This window comes from Phyllobates terribilis, unplaced genomic scaffold, assembly GCF_046119375.1.
Source record: "Phyllobates terribilis strain yellow unplaced genomic scaffold, ASM4611937v1 Scaffold_7__3_contigs__length_470593459, whole genome shotgun sequence".
Classification (NCBI taxonomy): Eukaryota; Metazoa; Chordata; class Amphibia; order Anura; family Dendrobatidae; genus Phyllobates; species Phyllobates terribilis.
In genome coordinates this window covers 272766976-272788853 of record NW_027362767.1, presented here as the reverse complement: position 1 = coordinate 272788853, position 21878 = coordinate 272766976, and the positions used below count along the sequence as shown (strand labels likewise).

General features: G+C 43.7%; 1 long non-coding RNA gene across 1 annotated transcript in view; it reads left to right on the top strand.

The window, feature by feature from the left end:
* LOC141154603 (uncharacterized) overlaps window positions 1–11887 on the top strand; it is a 46004-nt gene extending 34117 nt beyond the window's left edge. Inside the window, exon 3 of the long non-coding RNA XR_012247449.1 lies at window positions 9990–11887. This is a non-coding gene — a long non-coding RNA (uncharacterized lncRNA). The remainder of the gene's footprint in view (window positions 1–9989) is intronic.
* Window positions 11888–21878: the final 9991 nt, after the last annotated feature.

Below are 21878 nucleotides of genomic sequence, written 5' to 3'. Positions count from 1 at the left end.
TGGAGTTTTGTGTGAAATGATCAATGATTTGATTTTTGCTTCATTCTCTTTTGTGTTTTTTCCTTGCAAGCAAATTAAATGAAGATAATAAGACCAAAGAATTTGTGATTGCAATCATTTTCAGGAAGAAACTGAGTATTATCTGACAGAATTGCAGGGGTGCCAATACTTTTGGCCACCACTGTATATATGGTACCGCTTTATATATGGTACCTGTATATATGTATATATACACACACACACACACACATACACTAACTCATTGGAAAAAACATTGTAAAGAGGTACCATAGTTGGCCATATCAGTAACTATTAAATTTGGTTAAATGCTAAGTGGAAAAGCAAAACCCTTATCCAGGAAATAAGCTTTTTCTTCAAAAATGATTACCATAAATAGTTAATAAAGTGCCATGGTGAAAATTCATCATAAAGTGCTATGCAAGAAAAAATGCCACTTAAGTAGTGTGCACTGGCACAATGAACTTTGTATGGATAATAATTACCATAATATGGTTAATAAAATGCCATAGTGCAAATTCGCCGTAAGGTGCTATGCAAGAAAAAGTTACCACTTAAATAGTGTACACGAACACATTATATAGATATCAGTTAGTACATCAATTCATTATTTTCCAATGCATAAACGCAAAATATTATTAAAGTGCATGTGAGATAGGCTACTGAATACAACCTGGGGGGTGACACTGGCTCCAACACGCGTTTCAGGTCTAGCTTCTTCCTGGGGGGGGGGGGGGGAGTATCTCTTCCCTATTGAATAAAAAACCCATATCCAGGTGCTCTCCTGTTTCATGTGAGACCTGTTGAAAGGGCTGTTGTCTATCATCCTGTGGTGTGACAATCTCTGTATTTCCCCCCCCATTTTTAAGTATTTTATCTTGTATGTTTTTGTGTATTAATAAAGAATTTTGAATTTATTTTGATTGGGCTTGAACTTCCCTCTCTTTGTTTTTTTGTACAATTGGAAGTGCCCGTAGTACCTTCTTAGGTCATTCTCTTTGGTTTATTATTATTGGGTGCATCCGGGGACCGGCTCTATATTCTTCTTCTTGGGTGCAGCCGGGCATCGGCCATATATTCTTATTGGGTGCAGCCGGGCACCGGCTCTGTATTCTTATCATTGGGTGCAGCTGAGGGCCAGTTCTGTATTCTTATTATTGGATGTAGCCGGGGATTAGCTCTGTATTCTTATTGTTGGGTGCAGTCACCCACAAAATTATTTAGTGATGTAGACTACGCTCACAGGCTTCTAAAGACTGCACAGCAGCCACAACTTGTGAACTCAAGAAAAAAGGAGGTTTTAGTAAATTAGTAGTAAAATTATTTCACAATTTAAATAAAATAATTACTTAAATAAACTGTTAAATGGGCTTTCTAGTCAGCAGTTTTACAGAAACAGACCAGCACAGTGTAAAATAAAAGATTTCAGCTTCATGACCTTATGGATTTCCACCAGAGGGGGATCGTGAAGATAAGTTTGGATTTTTTTTTTTCAATCCTGTTTCTTTATGTTTTTCTTTGTTTGTGTGCTTTTTTTTTTTCATTTAACTATAGGTGAATTACTTCATGTCAGATGCGAAGTCAGTGTTGAGCACATTTGAGGGATAACCTGTATACTACATGACCAGAGATAGGATTTTGTGATTGTGCATCATTTTTTTATATACAGTTAGGTCCATATATATTTGGACAGAGACAACATTTTTATAATTTTGGTTCTAGACATTACCACAATGAATTTTAAACAAAACAATTCAGATGCAGTTGAAGTTCAGACTTTCAGCTTTCATTTGAGGGGATCCACATTAAAATTGGATGAAGGGTTTAGGAGTTTCAGCTCCTTAACATGTGCCACCCTGCTTTTAAAGGGACCAAAAGTAATTGGACAGATTAAATAATTGTAAATAAAATGTTAATTTCTAGTACTTGGTTGAAAACCCTTTGTTGGCAATGACTGCCTGAAGTCTTGAACTCATGGACATCACCAGACGCTGTGTTTCCTCCTTTTTGATGCTCTGCCAGGCCTTCACTGCGGTGGTTTTCAGTTGCTGTTTGTTTGTGGGCCTTTCTGTCTGAAGTTTAGTCTTTAGCAAGTGAAATGCATGCTCAATTGGGTTGAGATCAGGTGACTGACTTGGCCATTCAAAAATATTCCACTTCTTTGCTTTAATAAACTCCTGGGTTGCTTTGGCTTTATGTTTTGGATAATTGTCCATCTGTAGTATGAAATGACGACCAATCAGTTTGGCTGCATTTGGCTGGATCTGAGCACACAGTATGGCTCTGAATACATCAGAATTCATTCGGCTGCTTCTGTCCTGTGTCACATCATCAATAAACACTAGTGATCCAGTGCCACTGGCAGCCATGCATGCCCAAGCCATCACACTGCCTCCGCCGTGTTTTACAGATGATGTGGTATGCTTTGGATCATGAGCTGTACCACGCCTTCGCCATACTTTTCTCTTTCCATCATTCTGGTAGAGGTTGATCTTGGTTTCATCTGTCCAAAGAATGTTGTTCCAGAACTGTGCTGGCTTTTTTAGATGTTTTTTAGCAAAGTCCAGTCTAGCCTTTTTATTCTTGATGCTTATGAGTGGCTTGCACCGTGCAGTGAACCCTCTGTATTTACTTTCATGCAGTCTTCTCTTTATGGTAGATTTGGATATTGATACTCCTACCTCCTGGAGAGTGTTGTTCACTTGGTTGGCTGTTGTGAAGGGGTTTCTCTTCACCATGGGGATTATTCTGCGATCATCCACCACTGTTGTCTTCCGTGGGCGCCCAGGTCTTTTTGCATTGATGAGTTCACCAGTGCTTTCTTTCTTTCTTTCTTTCTCAGGATGTACCAAACTGTAGATTTTGCCACTCCTAATATTGTAGCAATTTCTCGGATGGGTTTTTTCTGTTTTTGCAGCTTAAGGATGGCTTGTTTCACCTGCATGGAGAGCTCCTTTGACCACATGTTTACTTCACAGCAAAACCTTCCAAATGCGAGCACCACACCTCAAATCAACTCCAGGCCTTTTATCTGCTTAATTGAGAATGACATAACGAAGGGATTGCCCACACCTGTCCATGAAGTAGCCTTGGAGTCAATTGTCCAATTACTTTTGGTCCCTTTAAAAGCAGGGTGGCACATGTTAAGGAGCTGAAACTCCTAAACCCTTCATCCAATTTTAATGTGGATACCCTCAAATGAAAGCTGAAAGTCTGAACTTCAACTGCATCTGAATTGTTTTGTTTAAAATTCATTGTGGTAATGTCTAGAACCAAAATTAGAAAAATGTTATCTCTGTCCAAATATATATGGACCTAACTGTAGAAGTGAATTATTCCAGCAATAAAGCTTGAGTTGTTGCTGTCTGTATGGAGATGACGGTCTGTATTGCATCAGAAGCTTCTTAGAATCTGTGTAAGTGACAACCCTCTTGTACAGGGAAGTATGGACTGTCCTGAGTTTGAGAAGATGGGCAGATGGAATTGTTATGTTAATTAGGTAAGTGTTGTAAGAAAGCAGGACATGAGGTCCTAGATAGCAGATATGTGCCACAGAGGTGGTTGGCCTAGGTAATGTAAAGTCTGTACCAGTATCTCTAGGTTAATGAGATGGTTAACCTGTGTGGAGTTTGGGCTGTATCTGAATAGAGGTGTGTTTTCTGGTGAACACGTTTAAACTGCTGGGGCTGCTATGGCCTGAAATACTGAGATTGGTGAGGCTGCTGCATTTACCTTGTTTCATTGTGCCTGAAGGAAGGACTGTTGGTTATTCACTTGTACTGGAGAAAGGCTATTTTCGTTTTGGGAACTGTAAATTTTATGTTGGACAATAAAATGTATGCTGTTTAAATACAAAAACTCTGTGCCGGTGCGTATCCAAGCAACTACAGCAGAGCTGAACCCATACAGTGTATTAACACACACCATGATATTCATTCTCCTCATAGACGCTCACAAGGACAGAACGACATGCCGGGGTTATATGAGAGAATCCAGAAGCCATATGGCCAAAAACATCTGTCTCCATCCACTTGTCATGAGATAAGAGGTCCCAACCCATAACCCTGTAGGGAAATGTCTATTACAGCTTGAAGGGGATCTTTCACCCCCTGTAAGATATCAGACCTCTACTATAGGCATACAGGTTACAGAAAAGTAAATCTATACATACCTGTTTGGCCCATAGTAGAGGTTTGATTGCAGAGAAATGTTTTTTTATCAACTCAGTTTTGAAATCCCTGCCTACCTTCTTAGTAATCCCCACCTATGTGCTTATTTATCATATTCCCCCCTACCCTGCACGTCATAGGGCCCTGTGACGTGCACTGGTCTCCCTCACTTCCCGGGCATGCACAAAGCGCCGCTCACATAGAGCATGCTTTATTTCCTCCTGTCTGTCTGTGCACTGCGCCGCAGGGTTCTATTGCGCAGGAGCCGGGGAGTCAGTCACCGCTGATGGATAGGCGGCATTCTCAGTGATGTCACCACTGATCTCTAGTGATAGATAGGCAATATTCTCGGTGATGTCACCACTGATTTCCATTACTAGTTATATAATTCAGCAGTATGAATCTTTCCTCACTCATGTTCTGCATACCACTTCTTATCAGAGATTTGTGGCCTCTCGGGGAAATAGAGAACAAATATACGGAGAACATCACAGATACGTTATCGACTCTGGCAACAATGGCAACTCAGACCTATGCTGCCTGAAAGGCCATCGAGGCTTCACGTTCCTCCTAAAGAACTGCAGGGCAGATCAGAGTGGAAATTAACTACAAAAGGGAAAGTGTGCTGAAAAATAAAAAAAGAGTACCCAGAGTGAGCAAAAAAAAATCATGAAATACAAACTAAACTATTTAGTACTTCTTCATAGAGAATATGCCGCCTACTTTGAAGATAGGTGCAGGGTAAAGAACATAAACAGCAGAGAGATAAACCCTAGCTGGTCTTTTACTGCCTGGCTGAAATTACAGCAGTATGGCTGGACATCGAAATGAGAAATCACCAGCAGGAAATACCAGCTGGGAGAAATTATATAAAGCCGCACCTGAAAGGTGATAGAGGAGACAATGGAGTAAATGAAAACCCCTTTTACCCTTGAGAGGATGATAGTTATACTTCACCCAAGACTACGATGTAAGACACAGATGAAGTTATTCTTCCCTTATCTGGACATTTGGACTGACGCCCAGAAATTAGATTGTAACTTGTTTTTAGCTGTCTCAGCAACCTTCTACTGCTATGAATTATCACTTTTCTGCTTATGAAACTTTCTTATCAACATTCCACTGTTATGAATCATCACTTCACTGCTTGTGAAACAAAGGCATTTTACTGCGCATGTGTGACAAAAAAACTATGATTATTAGTATAAATAAAGGGACAGCACCTATAGAGGCAGACGCGCTCAGGGGCTTCCCAGTACTTGATTATACACTACGTGTCTGTGTATTTCTTGTTACGGGGATACCCCGACTCCAACAAGGACCCTCCATGGCTGAATGATCCTAACAATTCCTGGCGCCCGAACAGGGACCCGAGGTCTGCGTATTCCTTCAAGTTCATCGACCGGCACGAGTAACCGCTGAGATTGGGACATCGGAACAGCAGATGACAAACCTGGCCAGGTAAGAGACACTATTAGTTCTCTTACATCTGCTCTGCGATAGTCCGTAAATTTCATGCATATCTTGTGTTGGGATTGAGGAACTAGTAGAGAAGGATACCTATAGCTCGGGTCATTCATGTATATACTGTAGGATCTGCCGAAGGAGAGGTCAGAGAAGGTTATGAAACGGATGGTATGAAAGAGATGTGGATGTCGGGAATAGCCTCATAAGCCGCACTAAGGTAGATGACATAAGTATTACGGAGATTGCCTAACTGAGTCATAAGGTTGTGTCCTTTCGGGGAAACCTTCGCTCACGCTTAACTCCCGAACCTTTGTCCTCCTTTTTGACGGATAAGAGATTGACAGAATGAGCCCATGGAAGTAATGATAATACTCCAGGGACACGATATATAATGGAGACTGTATGGTTCATTTTATGTATTGTTGGTCTTGCCCTTGTTGCCATATATATATGTGTTAGAATTACTCTACACTTCAGACAAAACGGTCCAGAGAAACCGTTTCAGATACTGGCTCCTTAGGACAGAATAGGTAACGAGGAAAGGTAAAATATAGAATATATTTTATCTAACCCAAAAAGCCTCCTAAGGTAGGAATAGTCAGGAAAAATGGGCAACAAACAGACTAAGACCACAAATGATGAACAAGATGTCTATACAATCGTGAAAGAAAGGTGTGGTGTAGAAGCAACTAAGAATTTAGGGAAAGTTTGCAAAACTTTTCAGGTAGCAAGGCATGACAGGTTCAACAGGAAACTATGGGAGGACATTCGGGTTAGAAAAGCAGGAGTGATAAGAGACAAAGGATGGCAGGAACAAGTAGAGGCCATGGTCGAACTATCAAAAACAGCAGAGACAGACCATTGGACTTTTAATAAAGACAATGGATTATGGAGAACTCCAGTCAGACAGGGTCCCATTGTACAAACAGAAAACAGTAAACAAATGAACCCATTGGCACCACCATATCAGCCCAGGTCAGAACCCACACTGTATCCTGATTTTCGGGGTCCGGGTGGATGGACATGTACAAACTGTGGACTCCAGAATCCAGACTGGAGAGACACATGTGCAGGATGTGGAGCACCACGACCACATGATATGTTGGCACCAGTGCGTATCCTCAGTCGACCATACAGAGAAGAAGATGGTGGCAATCCACCGCGTAGAGTAACTAGATACCATCAGACTAGACAATATTTTCCATGGACCCCCGCTGAGGGAATGTCCCTACTTCAGAATGCACCAGATCCAATACAATGCCCACTAAGATTTGCTACGTACATACAGCAGATAATACACACCCATAATGGAACATGGTCAGATGGGACAGAATTATGTAGAATGAAAATGACACCAGGGTTGTATCAGGAATTGATGACAGTTATAGAACCTCATAGACCTCAACCAGTAGATGGTGAGGATCCAAATACCGCACTGTCAGGACAGAATTTTATGATCAGACTTATGGAGTTTATGAGAACTAAACAACAAATGAGAGGGACTTCAGGAACTGTCTCCCAGAAGTCAGGACAGACTGTAGATGAATACTACTTAGCGGTAGAAAACAGTTACAGAGACGAGGGAATGGACCTTACCAATGAAGGAGTCATTCGACTGATGACAAAAACTTTTATAGAGAATCTTAACCCAAAACTTAGGGAAAAGTTCAAGGCTGCAACTCCTGATTGGAGAACCTTAGATGATCCCCAGATAGTCAGACAAAAACTATTAGGGATAGAAATGGATATGCGTGAGGCAGCATCCAAACCCGTCAGAGTAGCAGCAAATAATAGTCTGGTCAATAAAAACAACAGATCAAATCAGACCTATGACAAAGGGAACTTGGATAAGAAAACTAATCCATGTCACTACTGTAAGAAACCAGGACATTGGATTAGAGAATGCAGGAAAAAAGCCAGGGATATAGAAGATGGTACCTATGTCCCAAGAGAATCACAAGAAAAGACAGTACAGGCTTCTGCTCCTGCAGCAAGCGAGTGACTAGACGTGATGCAAACCACTTTGACTGGAAGGCGCCCAATAATTCAGGTAAAAGTAGCAGGAAAACAATGCCCTTTTCTAATAGATACCGGAGCAACTTCCTCCGTCCTCAATGAAGACGCCTTACCAAATGCTGATTGTTTATCAGATGATGTAACCTATACCGAAGGGTATGATGGAGGAATCAGGCCACTCCCATATAGTATTCCCCTTGAAACAAAGATAGGATCTAAAATATTTTTATCTAAATTTCTTTTTGTCAAAGGGGCACCTACTTGTCTTCTAGGTACAGACCTATTAAAGCAGACAGAAATGAATATCCAATTTTTGGAGGATGGTAGAGTCCAAATTTTGGTGCCTGATGACCAAGAGTCTCTAGAAAACATTGTAAAAGTCCAAGCCTTAGAGGATGAGAAAGATCCTGCCCCTACCCAAATTATTTTAGATCTTTCTGAGGTACCAGAAAAATTATGGGCACAACATGACACCGATGTAGGACTAATGCCAATAGCTCCAGTAAAAGTCACTCCTGTTCCAGGTGTGACACTACCCCAATTGAGACAGTATCCTATTAGTGCCCAACAAGAACACGCCATAGGAGAACAGATAAAAGATTATCTAAAAACTGGAGTACTGATAGAAGTAAAGTCACCAGCCAATACACCGTTGTACCCCGTAAAAAAGAAATCTACTGAGGGGTCAGCTGCTAGATACCGGATGGTACATGATTTAAGAGAGATAAATAAAATTTTGGAACCTATTACTCCTGTTGTGCCAAATCCACACACGTTGCTATCACAGATCCCAGCAACAGCACGAGTATTTTCTGTCATAGACTTATCAAATGCATTTTTTTCAGTACCATTACACCCAGACTGTTACAAACTGTTTGCATTTACATTTAAGAATAGACAATTAGCATGGACAAGATTACCACAGGGTATGATACATTCACCTACCTTGTACTCAGAAGCTATGAGATCAGTTCTTCAAAATTTCAAACCTACGGATGAGGTTGTAATTCTTCAATATGTTGATGACCTATTATTATGTGCCCCTGCTCAAGAGTCCGCAAACAGCAACACAATAAGATTGTTAATATTTCTAGCAGACATGGGCTGTAAAGTTAACAAGAAAAAAGTACAACTTTGTATGACTACGGTAGTATTTCTAGGACACTGCATTTCACAAGGTATTCGGCACCTCACCGCCGACAGACTAAAAATCATTAGAGATCTTGTTCCTCCCAAGAACTACAAAACATTAAGAGCATTTTTGGGAATAGTATCACACTGCAGACAATGGGTTATACATGCTAGTCAGCTTATGCAACCTCTATATGATTGTTTAAAAATCGAGCCTTTTCAGTTAACTGAATCAGCGCTCATAGCCTTTCAAGACCTCAAGAAATTTGACTTAATTACACGGCTCAAAGAAGCCCACCAGCAGGTGAGTAGAGAAGAAAAAGAAGAGTGGCAGAAACAGGGGGCAGAAGAAAAAGAAGGACTATGGAGAAAAGGAGATGAGCTTTGTCTCCCCCGAGCGTGGTACCCTGTTGTGGTCAGTGAAGCCCACGGACCTACACATGTGTCTGCAAACGGTATGATACAGAGGGTCAGACAGAAGTGGTTAGCCCCAGGGTTCGGCCAGGTAGCTCGAGCAAAATGTGGTTCTTGTGAAATCTGTTTAGCCCACAATCCAGGACAGACTGTTAAGACCCCCCAGAAGCACCATGTAAGACCACTATATCCGTTCCAGAGACTTCAGATCGATTACATCCAGATGCCTAAGCATGGACACTATGAGTATGTACTGGTATGTGTGGACATGTTTTCGGGGTGGCCAGAGGCTTATCCAGTTCATACAGCCACGGCTAAAGTCACTGCAGTAAAAATAGCACATGAACTGGTACCCCGTTATGGTATCCCAGAAGTGATCGAGTCAGATAGAGGTACACATTTTACTGGAGAGATCTTTCAGAATGTAATGAAAATGTTGTGTATAAAAAGTGAACTACACACCCCTTACCACCCACAGAGTTCTGGTAAGGTTGAGAGAATGAATGGAACACTTAAGTTAAAAATACAGAAAGCCATGGCAGAAACACAGAAACCATGGACTGTGTCTCCCAATAGCATTGTATTCAGTCAGAAACACCCCCCAGGGAAAGAGCAAACTCACCCCCCATGAAATATTGTTTGGTAGAGTTGCCAATACAGGATTGTATTTCCCACAGACTTTAATGTTAGAAACTGAAAGCTTAACTGCTTATGTACAAAATTTATGTAAGCATGTGTCTAAAATACACTCTTTAGTGTTCTCTTCCATTCCAGATCCTGATTCCATTGAGGGAACGCACAAGCTGCAACCAGGAGACGAAGTTTACGTAAAAAGACATAACAGAAGAACGCTAGAACCCAGATTTGAGGGTCCATATCAGGTGTTATTGACAACTCCAACTGCAGTAAAATTGGAAGGAAAATCAGCATGGGTACATGCAAGCCATTGCAAAAAGAAATAGTGGTGATTGTACTTGTGTTAGCTATAACGATAGATCAGGGAGACCTGTGGGATAAACTAAGTTCCCCAAAACCTGCAGATAATAAATTTATAAAACATCATGAGACATTGGTAAACGGGCTGCTCGATGGCGGACAGAAAATAGCAGACTGTTGGATTTGTACGCATTCTCCAATATCAGCCACGAGCATACCCTTCCTGGCCGTACCCATGACCCCTGAGGAAGTGTTTACATGGACTAATTGCTCAGACAAATTAGCAAATAACCAAACCGTTAATTCTAGATTATGGAACACCACTGTTGCCATCCCAGTTGTGGGGTGGGTGGGATTTCCCTGGTGGCAAGGTAATATGACCGGAAAAATAAACAACTTACAATATTTAGCGTTTAAAAGAGGTGTATGGGTTCCTAGAAATAAGACGGGACTAACAGACTTAGGGTTAATTCCTACAGAAAATATACAACTCAGTTTTAGTAGCACAGTATCTTCTTCTCAACCTTTTAAACCTGATATAGTAGAAAAATACATACACAATAATGGTTGGAAATATTCACAATTATTCCCCGATGGAAACAATGATACATGTTCAAAGATACCAGGTAATATATTATGTAATGAGTCAAGTGCATATGACCCAGGTACACCGACTTGTGAAAATCCAGATGCAGGATACTGTAGTCCATTAGGTCAAAAACCCCCTTGGTGTATACTTCAGAATGTATCTAAATTTTTAGATTTGGTACATAGGTTGGTGCTCCAACACTCTGCAATATGGGATCTGCCTGAAGGAACCTTCTGGATTTGTGGAAATGGAGCATACAAATGGCTCCCAGTAGGAATAAAAGGTGCATGTACTCTAGGACGCTTAACACCGGCCACATTTATAGTTCAGAATCAGCAGGTAGATATGCAAGCAGTACCTAAACACACACTATACAAAAGAGCAGCCGACAACTCGCCTAGACCTTCAGGTAGGCCACATGTGGTCCAAATGGGAATTCCTAATAAAATATTCAGCACTTTCTTTGTGTATCCAATGTTGATGCAGATGTGGGATAAATTAGTTCAGGCCACCGACTATCTAGATGATCAGATATGGGATATTATGGATATACTTAATACTAGTATAGCTGTCCAAAATCAACTTATAATTGTTACTAATCAACATACTGTAGTGTTAGACTACCTAACTGCGGCCCAGGGAGGAATGTGTCAAATTATTGGTCCAACCTGTTGTCATTACATAGATCCAAACAGTAGAATGAGTATGAGGTTCAAGCTGGCAGATATACAACGATTACGGGATGAATATGACAGACACAATGACCAAAATAAAGATAGCTGGTGGTCAGACACCTTCTCCTTTCTCAACCCAAAGAACTGGTTTAAGGGTATTGGAGGTTGGGTGGCTGCAAGGTATATTACAGATTGTGCTAATTATAGTAGTCATATATGTAGTGTTTAAAATAGGATTAAAAATTATTTTAATATGCATAAATAAGCTTTGTAACACGGACTCAAGAATATGAAAGAAAAGAACTCCCGGACCAGGTTTTCTACCAAAAGTCCATAAGGAAGAATCAAAGGGGGGACTGAGAGGATGATAGGAGTTATACTTCACCCAAGACTACGATGTAAGACACAGATGAAGTTATTCTTCCCTTATCTGGACATTTGGACTGACGCCCAGAAATTAGATTGTAACTTGTTTTTAGCTGTCTCAGCAACCTTCTACTGCTATGAATTATCACTTTTCTGCTTATGAAACTTTCTTATCAACATTCCACTGTTATGAATCATCACTTCACTGCTTGTGAAACAAAGGCATTTTACTGCGCATGTGTGACAAAAAAACTATGATTATTAGTATAAATAAAGGGACAGCACCTATAGAGGCAGACGCGCTCAGGGGCTTCCCAGTACTTGATTATACACTACGTGTCTGTGTATTTCTTGTTACGGGGATACCCCGACTCCAACAAGGACCCTCCATGGCTGAATGATCCTAACACCCTAAAAAGACTGAAGCAAGGATAACAGAAACTAAACACCCGGAGAAAAGGTGTATCTGCTGTGGCTCGGCCGACAGAGAAGCCAACCACAAAGCACAGGCTCAAGGGTTCAAACACAGACACATGACAAGTAAGCTTTCAAAAATAGAAGTGTTAGTAGTTTAGTTTAATCAATTTACAAAATGCAAAATGAAAGAGCAAAAGATAAGTGTAAATCCCATCATTATCTGATGACCACCCTTTGTCTTCATCACTTTTTCTAGGTACTTGTCACTTTTACATTCAGGGATTTTGTAGGATTATAGTTGAGTGTATGAGTAGAGTAATCAATTCTACCAAACAGTTGATAATGATCATCATGTTCATATATACGGTTGAAACACAGTCATTAATGTATTAAGCTGTGTAGGTGGCTGAAAACTGGATGAGGAACAGCAAAAATCTGCTATAAAAGGTGAGACAGTGGAAGACCGTTTCATGTCCCAAATCATAGACTATGACAAAAGTGAGTACAGCAACTACATACAGGGTAGTTATACTGCATCAGCAAGGAATCTCCCAGATCTTAGTTCAAAGCAGACTGGGGTTTCATGACATGCTGTTCAAGCTTTTTTCAAGAAGCATCAAGAAATGGGCAACTTTGAGGACCCATAGACGCAGTCGTCAGCCAATGAAACTTAGTGCAGCAGTTAAAGGACTCATCACGATTATTTTCTTTGAAATCGTTAGATGTCTAGCAGTGCCATCAGTTTAAAACTGTCAGAAACCAGTGGGACCCGGCTACAACCATCTACTGTTCTGACAAGTTTGGCCAAAAGTAGTCTCCATGGAAGAATCCACACCTTCCACATGGAAACAAGGTCGTGACTCACCTATGCAGGGCCGGCTCCAGGTTTTTGTGGCCCTCCGGGCGAAAGAGTCTCAGTGGGCCCCTTTAACACATACCATGACTCATGATGCACAGATATGGCAGAAATATAGGCGTAGTACAGTGCCAAAGATTTCACTTCTTACATTACATGAGCGATATCTATAGTAAATTCTACAAAAGCTCAGAATCCTCGCAGTGCACAGTGCAGACCGGACATTATAGTCCTCCATACAGTATTATGGGCACCACATAGTCCTCCATACAGTATTATGGGCCCCATATATTGCTCCATACAGAATAATAACTCCATATAGTCCTCCGTACAGTATAATGGGCACCACATAGTCCTTCATACAGTATTATGGGCCCCATATATTGCTCCATACAGAATACTGGTCCCCATGTAATGCTCCATACAGAATACTGGTCCCCATGTAATGCTCCATACAGAATACTGGTCCCCATGTAATGCTCCATACAGGATACTGGTCCCCATATAACGCTCCATAGAGGATACTGGCCCCCTTATAATGCTCCATAGAGGATACTGGGCCCCACATAATGCTCCATGCAGGCTGTGCCCCCATATAATGCCCCATGCGGGATTTCACCTCTCCCCCCATATAATGCCCCAAGCAGGATGTCACCTCTCCCCCCATATAATGCCCCATACAGGATGTCACCTCTCCCCCCATATAATGCCCCATGCAGGATGTCACTTCTCCCCCCATATAATGCCCCATGCAGGATGTCACTTCTCCCCCCATATAATGCTCCATGCAGGATGTCACCTCTCCCCCCATATAATGCCCTATGCAGGATGTCACCTCTCCACCCCCATATAATGCCCCATGCAGGATGTCACTTGTTTCCACCCCCACCCCCCCATATAATGCCCCATGCCTCCATACATATACAAAAAAAAAAAATCAAATACTCACCTCACTTTTCTTCACATGCTGCCTCTGCTTCGGACTCCTCAGCCGCGTTGCCGGCGTCTTCCCACTCTGCGCTGTGACGGTTCAGGAGAGAGCACGGTGTAAAGACGTCACTGCACCCTCTGACCTGAGACGTCACAGTGCAGCAGCCGCGGAAGAGATCGGACCTGCTGCGGAGGCACAGGGAGAGGTAGGTATTGTGCCGCCGGCTGCTGGGGCCCTGACCAAGCGGGGGATGGGCGCCGGCACCGCACCGCTCACGGGTCCCATAGCGCGCCGGGATGCCTGATGGTGAGTGGGCCCCCTCGCCTGCTCAGGGCCCCGGCACTTGCCCGGGTGCGCTGGGTGCTGACGCCGGGCCTGCACTTATGCATGAAAACATGGGAAGTGGGGTGTAGAAAAATGGTGGCAGGTCTCTGGACTGAGGAGTAAAATGTGAAATATTTTGCTGTAAGGCTGCATGCCCACGTTGCGTATTACAAGCATATATGCTGCGGAATTTCCGCAGCGTAAACGCTTGTAAAACGCATGTATATCCGCACCCCATGGTCCCCAATGGCATTCCGCAATGTCAATGCCCATGCTGCGGTCAAAAATCCGCAGCATGTTCATTAATTTTGCGTTTCCGCATGCGGAATCAATGTGCGGATGGTACCCAAGTCTGGAGGAGAGGAGACTCTCATCCAGACCTGGGTACCAAAGAACCTGTAAAAAAAAGAATAAAATAAAGTTTATACTTATCTTCTGATGTTTTCCCTCCGTCGCGCTGTTGTGTGAAGGACCTGCCACGTCATTGAGTCATGTGACCCATCACATGACTCAATGACGTCACCGCAGGTCCTGCACACAACAGCGTGAGCAGGTCAAGACTCCGGACGGGGCAGAGAATGCATCGGTAGGTGAGTATAAACTTTATTTTTTTATTTTTTACCATTCTGATTCTTTTTTTTTAACTATTACTTGGTCACACTATATAAATCCATGCCGGTTGCATGGATTTATATAGTGTGAACAAGTTGTCAAGCACTTTTCCAAGTGATGCTTAAATCACTTGGAGAAGTGCTTGATAACCCGCATGCGGAAATGCATGCAAAGACGCTGCAAAGACGCCTCACAAATGCTTCTACCTGGCGGGAAAACCGCATGTAAAATCCGCATGCGATTTTCCCGCCAGGGAGAAGCGTAAAAAATATGTGTCAGTTCCGCAACGTGGGCACATAGCCTAACAGAAACAGATTGTTCCTGAAGGCTGGAGAGCAACACAATAATGAGTGTCTACAGAAGTAGGGATGCACGTTGGATGGTCCAGCAAATTTATGGCTGCATTTAAGCAAATGAAGTTTTGCATTTGGTCAGGATTAATGGTGTCCTCAATGCTAAAAAATTCAGGCAGATACTTATTCATCATGTAATACTATCAGGAAGCCGTCTAATGGGCTCCAAATTTATTTTGCAACCGGACAATACCCCCCAACATCCATCCAGCCAATGTCATTAAGAACGAAGAGTCCTGGAAGTGATGATACGAACCCACATTTTTTCCACACCTTCCAAAATCTTTTGCACAGTACTCTAAATATCTTGTTACTTGTGTTACATCAGAAATGGATACATTGTATCTGTGACTACATGTGTCCCCTCACTGATGGTTTTATCTATAATAAGGCATCCCGCCGAGCCCCTTCAGTGAAGCTGACATTACACAGGCTCACGCTGGGCCCGGCTCAGATTATGTCACATTTAGGATCCATTCAGTGGTTTTCCTCTTGTAATGAGGACATTTTACCCGGAGTTTGATAACAGAGACGTCAATCTGACAAGGCCTTTCCCAGCGAGGGGAGTGTATTGAGGGTCTCTATCGGTCACCTGGGTGATTTCATGTATTAATTAGGATTTTTAGCTTTTAATAATCCTGGATATTTTAATTGTATGTTACCTTGTATTATTACTGCAGGGTTATAGTGAGCTGTGATAAGGAACAGAAGTGACCTGTACTGGAGCGCAGATGTGCTGCCAATTACTGCACCACAAAGCAAAATGCATCTACTGTGAATTGCTTTAGGTTTGCATTTTGGTTATTGTCTGTGGTCAGAGTGCTGAGAAGGCATGTATCTAATCCTATCATGTGATACTGTCTGCTTAACTGCTGTATCTAATCCTATAATGTGGTACCACTTGGGATGCTCTTGGAACAGGTAAGTAGTATCTTTTTGCCTCTGCAGGAGTAGCAGACTTCATTGATGATGTGCCCGCAGTTAACATGGGATCACACAGGTTTAGCATTGGGTGCAGAAATTGTATACTACATTCTTATTTTGTGCGCGGAGATTAGCTTTGGTAGTGGAGGGGTTAATCAGGGCGTCTTCCAGGAATGTTCATTGTAAGGACTGGAAATTAGATCTTTCCTTTTGTGGGCCTGTGCTGTGTGTTGGCAGCGGGTCTCAGGTGGTGCGGGTGGGCCATGGAGGACTTTCCAGTTGTGATTTCAGGGGCAGGAGACAGGAATGTCCAGGCCTAGTGAGACTTAGTGACAGACCTGGGGGCCCTGGTGGGTCCCTCTATTCTAGAAGGTGCCATACAAATTGGTATACACGTAGGGCTTGTGCTGAGTGTCCAGCACGGCGGTCATCTCTTCTCTGACCTGTCTTAAGTAGTGGATCAAGGACCATGATGCACTTTAACACGCTTATTAACCCATTGAGTGCTGGATGAGCATGTGTTGCGTCATCTTGTGTGTGAGATTGCTAATTTGGCTACTTTTCAGGCCCTCCTGACTACTGGAAATGGAGAGAATCAAGCACCACAAGGATCAACTCAACACACTGCTCGTACATCAGTCCTATCTGCTAATCCCCGGGATATATGTCCAAACCTTCTTTATAGATTTACAGGAGGATGCACCAATCCCAGCAGTTGAGATGCTTCACGCAAAGACTCGTGTCAGGGTTACACTTTCCAGACAAGCTGCACACGTATAAGTCATGTATACAGAGTTTATACAGATGTGGCAGGAGCTGTCTCCTTGCAATAAAGCAGCCTAATAATGAACATAAAGGCTGCGGTATTATCTACCAGCTGCAGCTTTTAGTGGAGAAAAAGTCATATTCCTGATTTCTTAGTCCTTTCCCAATTTTAAAAGTGTCTGTTCAGCTGTTTGCTCCATGTTACACCTTACAGTTAATTAACTAAGATAAATAGCGGTGTGTCACAGGTGTGTCAGGGTTGACAGACATTCATACGGTGTCCGGAGGTAGAAGGTCGCTGCGTTTGTCCTTTCAAACATCTCCTTGATCCTTTTATGATTCCTCTCTAGGACCCAGCGGTGATCCTCACCTTGCTTAGGGATTATACCTTTCCCTTTAGGACCCTGAGGTATCCTCACCTTTCTGCTGTTAATCAATACTTCCTTGCTGTGTCCTTAAATACACTCAGATCCTCAGAGAGTTGCTGGTGATAGCGTTTTATACCTATCCAGGCCTGGGATTCTAGTAGTCGACTAGAATTACCTTGGAGTTCCTTTGTGGATTGTTGCCGTGCTTTCTCCGGTGTCATCTTGGAGTTAAGTGTATTCCCCTGTTTGTTTCCCCTGTGTGTACTTTAGTTTGTAGTGGGGCTGACTTAGTGCTCACCCCTCCCGCTCCCTAACTAGGGCCTAGCCTTAGGGTCAGTTAGGGCCAGGTCTCCTGCTCGGCGATAGGTGCAGAACCTATTTAGGTTCTATAGGGGAGTCATGGTTTGTCGTTAGATCTTTTTAGGGATCTCCACTTTCCCAAGTTGTAGGACTCCCTCCCTTTTTCCCATTGTTATACGCTGGGTTCTCCCCATACCTAGCGTGATACGGTGTCACTGTGTCCCATACATTACACAGGTCTACAAATAAAATAAAAAATTCTGGTCCAAGGATTTTTTAATGGATTTAGGGTATTTTGATGGTGCTAAATTCAAAAATCCCATTACTTTTGTTGAATTGGTTCTAGTTCTAGAATCTTTTTTCAAATTTTGGTGGAAAATAAGTATTTGGTCAATTACAAAATTTTATCTCAATACTTTGTTATATATCCTTTGTTGGAAATGACAGAGATCAAATGTTTTCTAAGTCTTCACAAGGTTGGCACACACTGTTGCTGGTATGTTGGCCAATTCCTCCATGCAGATCTCCTCTAGAGCAGTGATGTTTTGGGGCTGTTGCTGGGCAACACGGACTTTCAACTCCCTCCAAAGGTTTTCTATAGGGTTTATATCTGGAGACTGGCTAGGCCACTCCAGGACCTTGAAATGCTTCTTACGAAGCCACTCCTTTGTTGCCCTGACGGTGTGCTTGGGATCATTGTCATGCTGAAAGACCCAGCCACGTTTTATCTTCGATGCCCTTGCTGATGGAAAGAGGTTTGCACACAAAATTTCACGATACATGGCCCCATTCATTCTTTCATGTACACAGATCAGTCGTCCTGGTCCCTTGGCAGAGAAACAGCCCCAAGCATGATGTTGCCACCTCCATCTTTCACAGTAGGTATGGTTTTCTTTGGATACAACTCAGCATTCTTTCTTCTCCAAATACGACGAGTTGTGTTTCTACCAAACAGTTCTACTTTGGTTTCATCTGACCATATGACATTCTCCCAAAACTCTTCTGGATCATCCAAATGCTCTCTATCAAACTTCAGATGGGCCTAGACATGTAATGGCTTAAGCAGGGGGACACGTCTGGCACTGCAGGATCTGAGTCCTTGGTGGCGTAGTGTGTCACTGATGGTAGCCTGTGTAACGTTGGTCCCAGCTCTCTGCAGGTCATTCACTAGGTACCTCTGTGTGGTTCTGTGATTTTTGCTCACCGTTCTTGAGATAATTTTGACCCCACAGGGTGGAGCCCCAGATCGAAGGAGATTATCAGTGGTCTTGTATGTCTTCCACTTTCTAATTATTGCTCCCACAGTTAATTTCTTCACACCAAGCTGCTTGCCTATTGCAGATTCAGTCTTCCCAGCCTGGTGCAGGGCTATAATTTTGTTTCTGGTGTCCTTTCGACAGCTCTTTGGTCTTCACCATAGTGGAGTTTGGAGTGTGACTGTTTGAGGTTGCGGACAGGTGTCTTTTATACTGATAACAAGTTCAAACAGGTGCCAGTACTACAGGTAATGAGTGGAGGACAGAGAAGCCTCTTGAAGAAGAAGTTACAGGTCTGTGAGAGCCAGAAATCTTGCTTGTTTGTAATTGACCAACTACTTATTTTCCGCCAAAATTTAAAAAAAAATTCTTTCCAAATCAATGTGATTTTCGGGATTTGTTTTCTCATTTTGTCTCTCATAGTTGAGGTCTACCAGTGATGTCAATTACAGGCCTCTCTCATCTTTTCAAGTGGGAGAACTTGCACAATTGGTGGCTGACTAAATACTTTTTTTCCCCACTGTAAATATCTCAGAAACTAGAGACAATCTGGCAAAATCAAAGTCCTATTCTTAATCAGCACCATAAACTTAATATAAAACTGTCCAGACATTGTGGTGCAGTCATTGTATTAAATTACTTATCCTGTACTGATCCTGAGTTACATCCTATATTATACCCAAGAGCTGCACTCACTATTCTGCTGGAGCAGTCACTGTGTACATACCGTATTTTTCGGTCTATAAGACGCACCGGACTATAAGACGCACCCCAAATTTTGGGGTGGAAAATAGGAAAAAAAATATTTTTTATAAGATGGGGGTCCATCTTATAGTCTGAATAGGTATCTTACCTGGGGGGCGTTGGAGTGAGGGTCACAGGAGGCAGGGTCCTTCAGGAAGCCGGCAGAAGTGGATGAATGCTGTTGTCCCTGGATGTGAGAAGCTGGTGCTCCAGCAGCGGGGAGGTGTGGTGGTGGTGGAGCAGGATCGCAGGGCCCTCAGTTCCCTCCCTCATGAACCTGGCGGCTGCAGCAGAAGAGGTGAGATGCTGCGGGGTCGGGGCCTGTGGTGGGGCCTAGGGCCTGTGGTGGGGCCTGGGCCTGTAGTGGGGCTGGAGCCTGGCTGGGGCCTGTGGTCCGGATGGGGCCGGGTCCCGGGCTTGTGAGCAGCGTGCGCTGCTATCCGGTGGCCATGGCTGTGCGCAGAGCGGTGGTGGGTGCTGCGGTGCGGCTTTCCGGTGGCCACGGCCATCTTCATGAAGCGGTCATCCACAGAAAAATGGGCGCCCGAGGCGGTGCATGTGCCGGCTCGGGCGGCGATTTTCCTGTTGATACTTACCAAGTATCTGGTAAGGTTCGGACCATAAGACGCACCCCCCATTTTTCTCCTAAATTTTGGGGGAAAAAAGTGCGTCTTATGGTCCGAAAAATATGGTATATTACTTATCCTGTACAGATCCTGAGTTACATCCTGTATTATACTTCAGAACTGCACTCACTATTCTGCTGGTGCAGTCACTGTGTACATACAATACATTACTTATCCTGAGTTACATCCTGTATGATACTCTAGAGCTGCACCCACTATTCTGCTGGTGCAGTCACTGTGTACATGCATTACATTACTGATCCTGTACTGATCCTGAGTTACATCCTGTATGATACTCTAGAGCTGCACTCATTGATTTGCCGGGTGTTGGATGCTGGGTGTTGTGTTCAGAGGATTGACGGTTTTCTGAGTGATTTGTGGTCGGATCCTCCCTCTCTGGTCACTGAATTGGAGAATGGGATCCTTGTAGTTGATGATAATATCCAGATGACTTTCTGTCAGGACAGTGGAGCATAACAAGGACGATACAAGGGAAGGAACAAGTCTATTTATCTTTGATGTCTTATAATATTTTGTGCTTCTAGTACTACACCAGTCATCTCTGGTTTTCAGCACCTCCTGTGTGAATGCACCTCTCAGAATATGGTGTAATCCCTTTTTTACCTACAGAAGTGTGTGTCCTGATATAATGGTGGGTGCTGTGCAGAGATCTGTGAAGCTGCATGTGTAGGAGGTGCAGGTGTAAAAGTCATAACATGGCCTCTACTGATGAGGCTTCAAACAAGAGCATTGTCCCTATATACAAGGGGTGTTATAGAGACTTGCGATGATTGCACATAGTCATCTACTGTACATAGGGAGCTTGCTGTATCCTCATTGTCATTGCATATGGTGGAAGTGTCGTAAAAAAAAAGGGCATCTTTCCCCTTCCTCAGGAGTGACCCTGCTCTGACGTGGTGTCCCTGCCCTGACGTGGGGACGCTGCCCTGACGTGGTGACCCTGCCCTGACGTGGTGGCCTCAGAGTTGACACTGCCCTGGAGGCCTCAGGAGTGACCCTGCCCAGACGTAGAGGCCTCGGGAGTGACCCTGCCCAGACGTAGAGGCCTTGGGTGTGACCCTGCCCTAACATGAAGAACTCTGGACTTACCCTGCCCTGACGTGGAGGCCTCGGGAGTGACCCTGCCCTGAAGTGAAGGCCTCGGAAGTGACCCTGCCCAGACGTGGAGGCCTCGGGAGTGACCCTGCCCAGACGTGAAGGCCTCGGGAGTGACCCTGCCCAGACGTGGAGTCCTCGGGAGTGACCCTGCCCAGACGAGGAGGCCTCGGGAGTGACCCTGCCCAGACGTGGAGGCCTCGGGAGTGACCCTGCCCAGACGTGGAGGCCTCGAGAGTGACCCTGCCCAGACGCGGAGGCCTCGTGAGTGACCCTGCCCAGATGCGGAGGCCTCGGGACTGAACCTGCACAGACGTGGAGGCCTCGGGACTGAACCTGCCCAGACGTGGAGGCCTCGGGAGTGACCCTGCCCAGACGTGGAGGCCTCGGGAGTGACCCTGCCCAGACGTGGAGGCCTCGAGAGTGACCCGGCCCTAACGTGAAGGCCTCGGGAATGACCCTGCCCAGACGTGGAGGCCTCGGGAGTGACCCTGCCCAGACGTGGA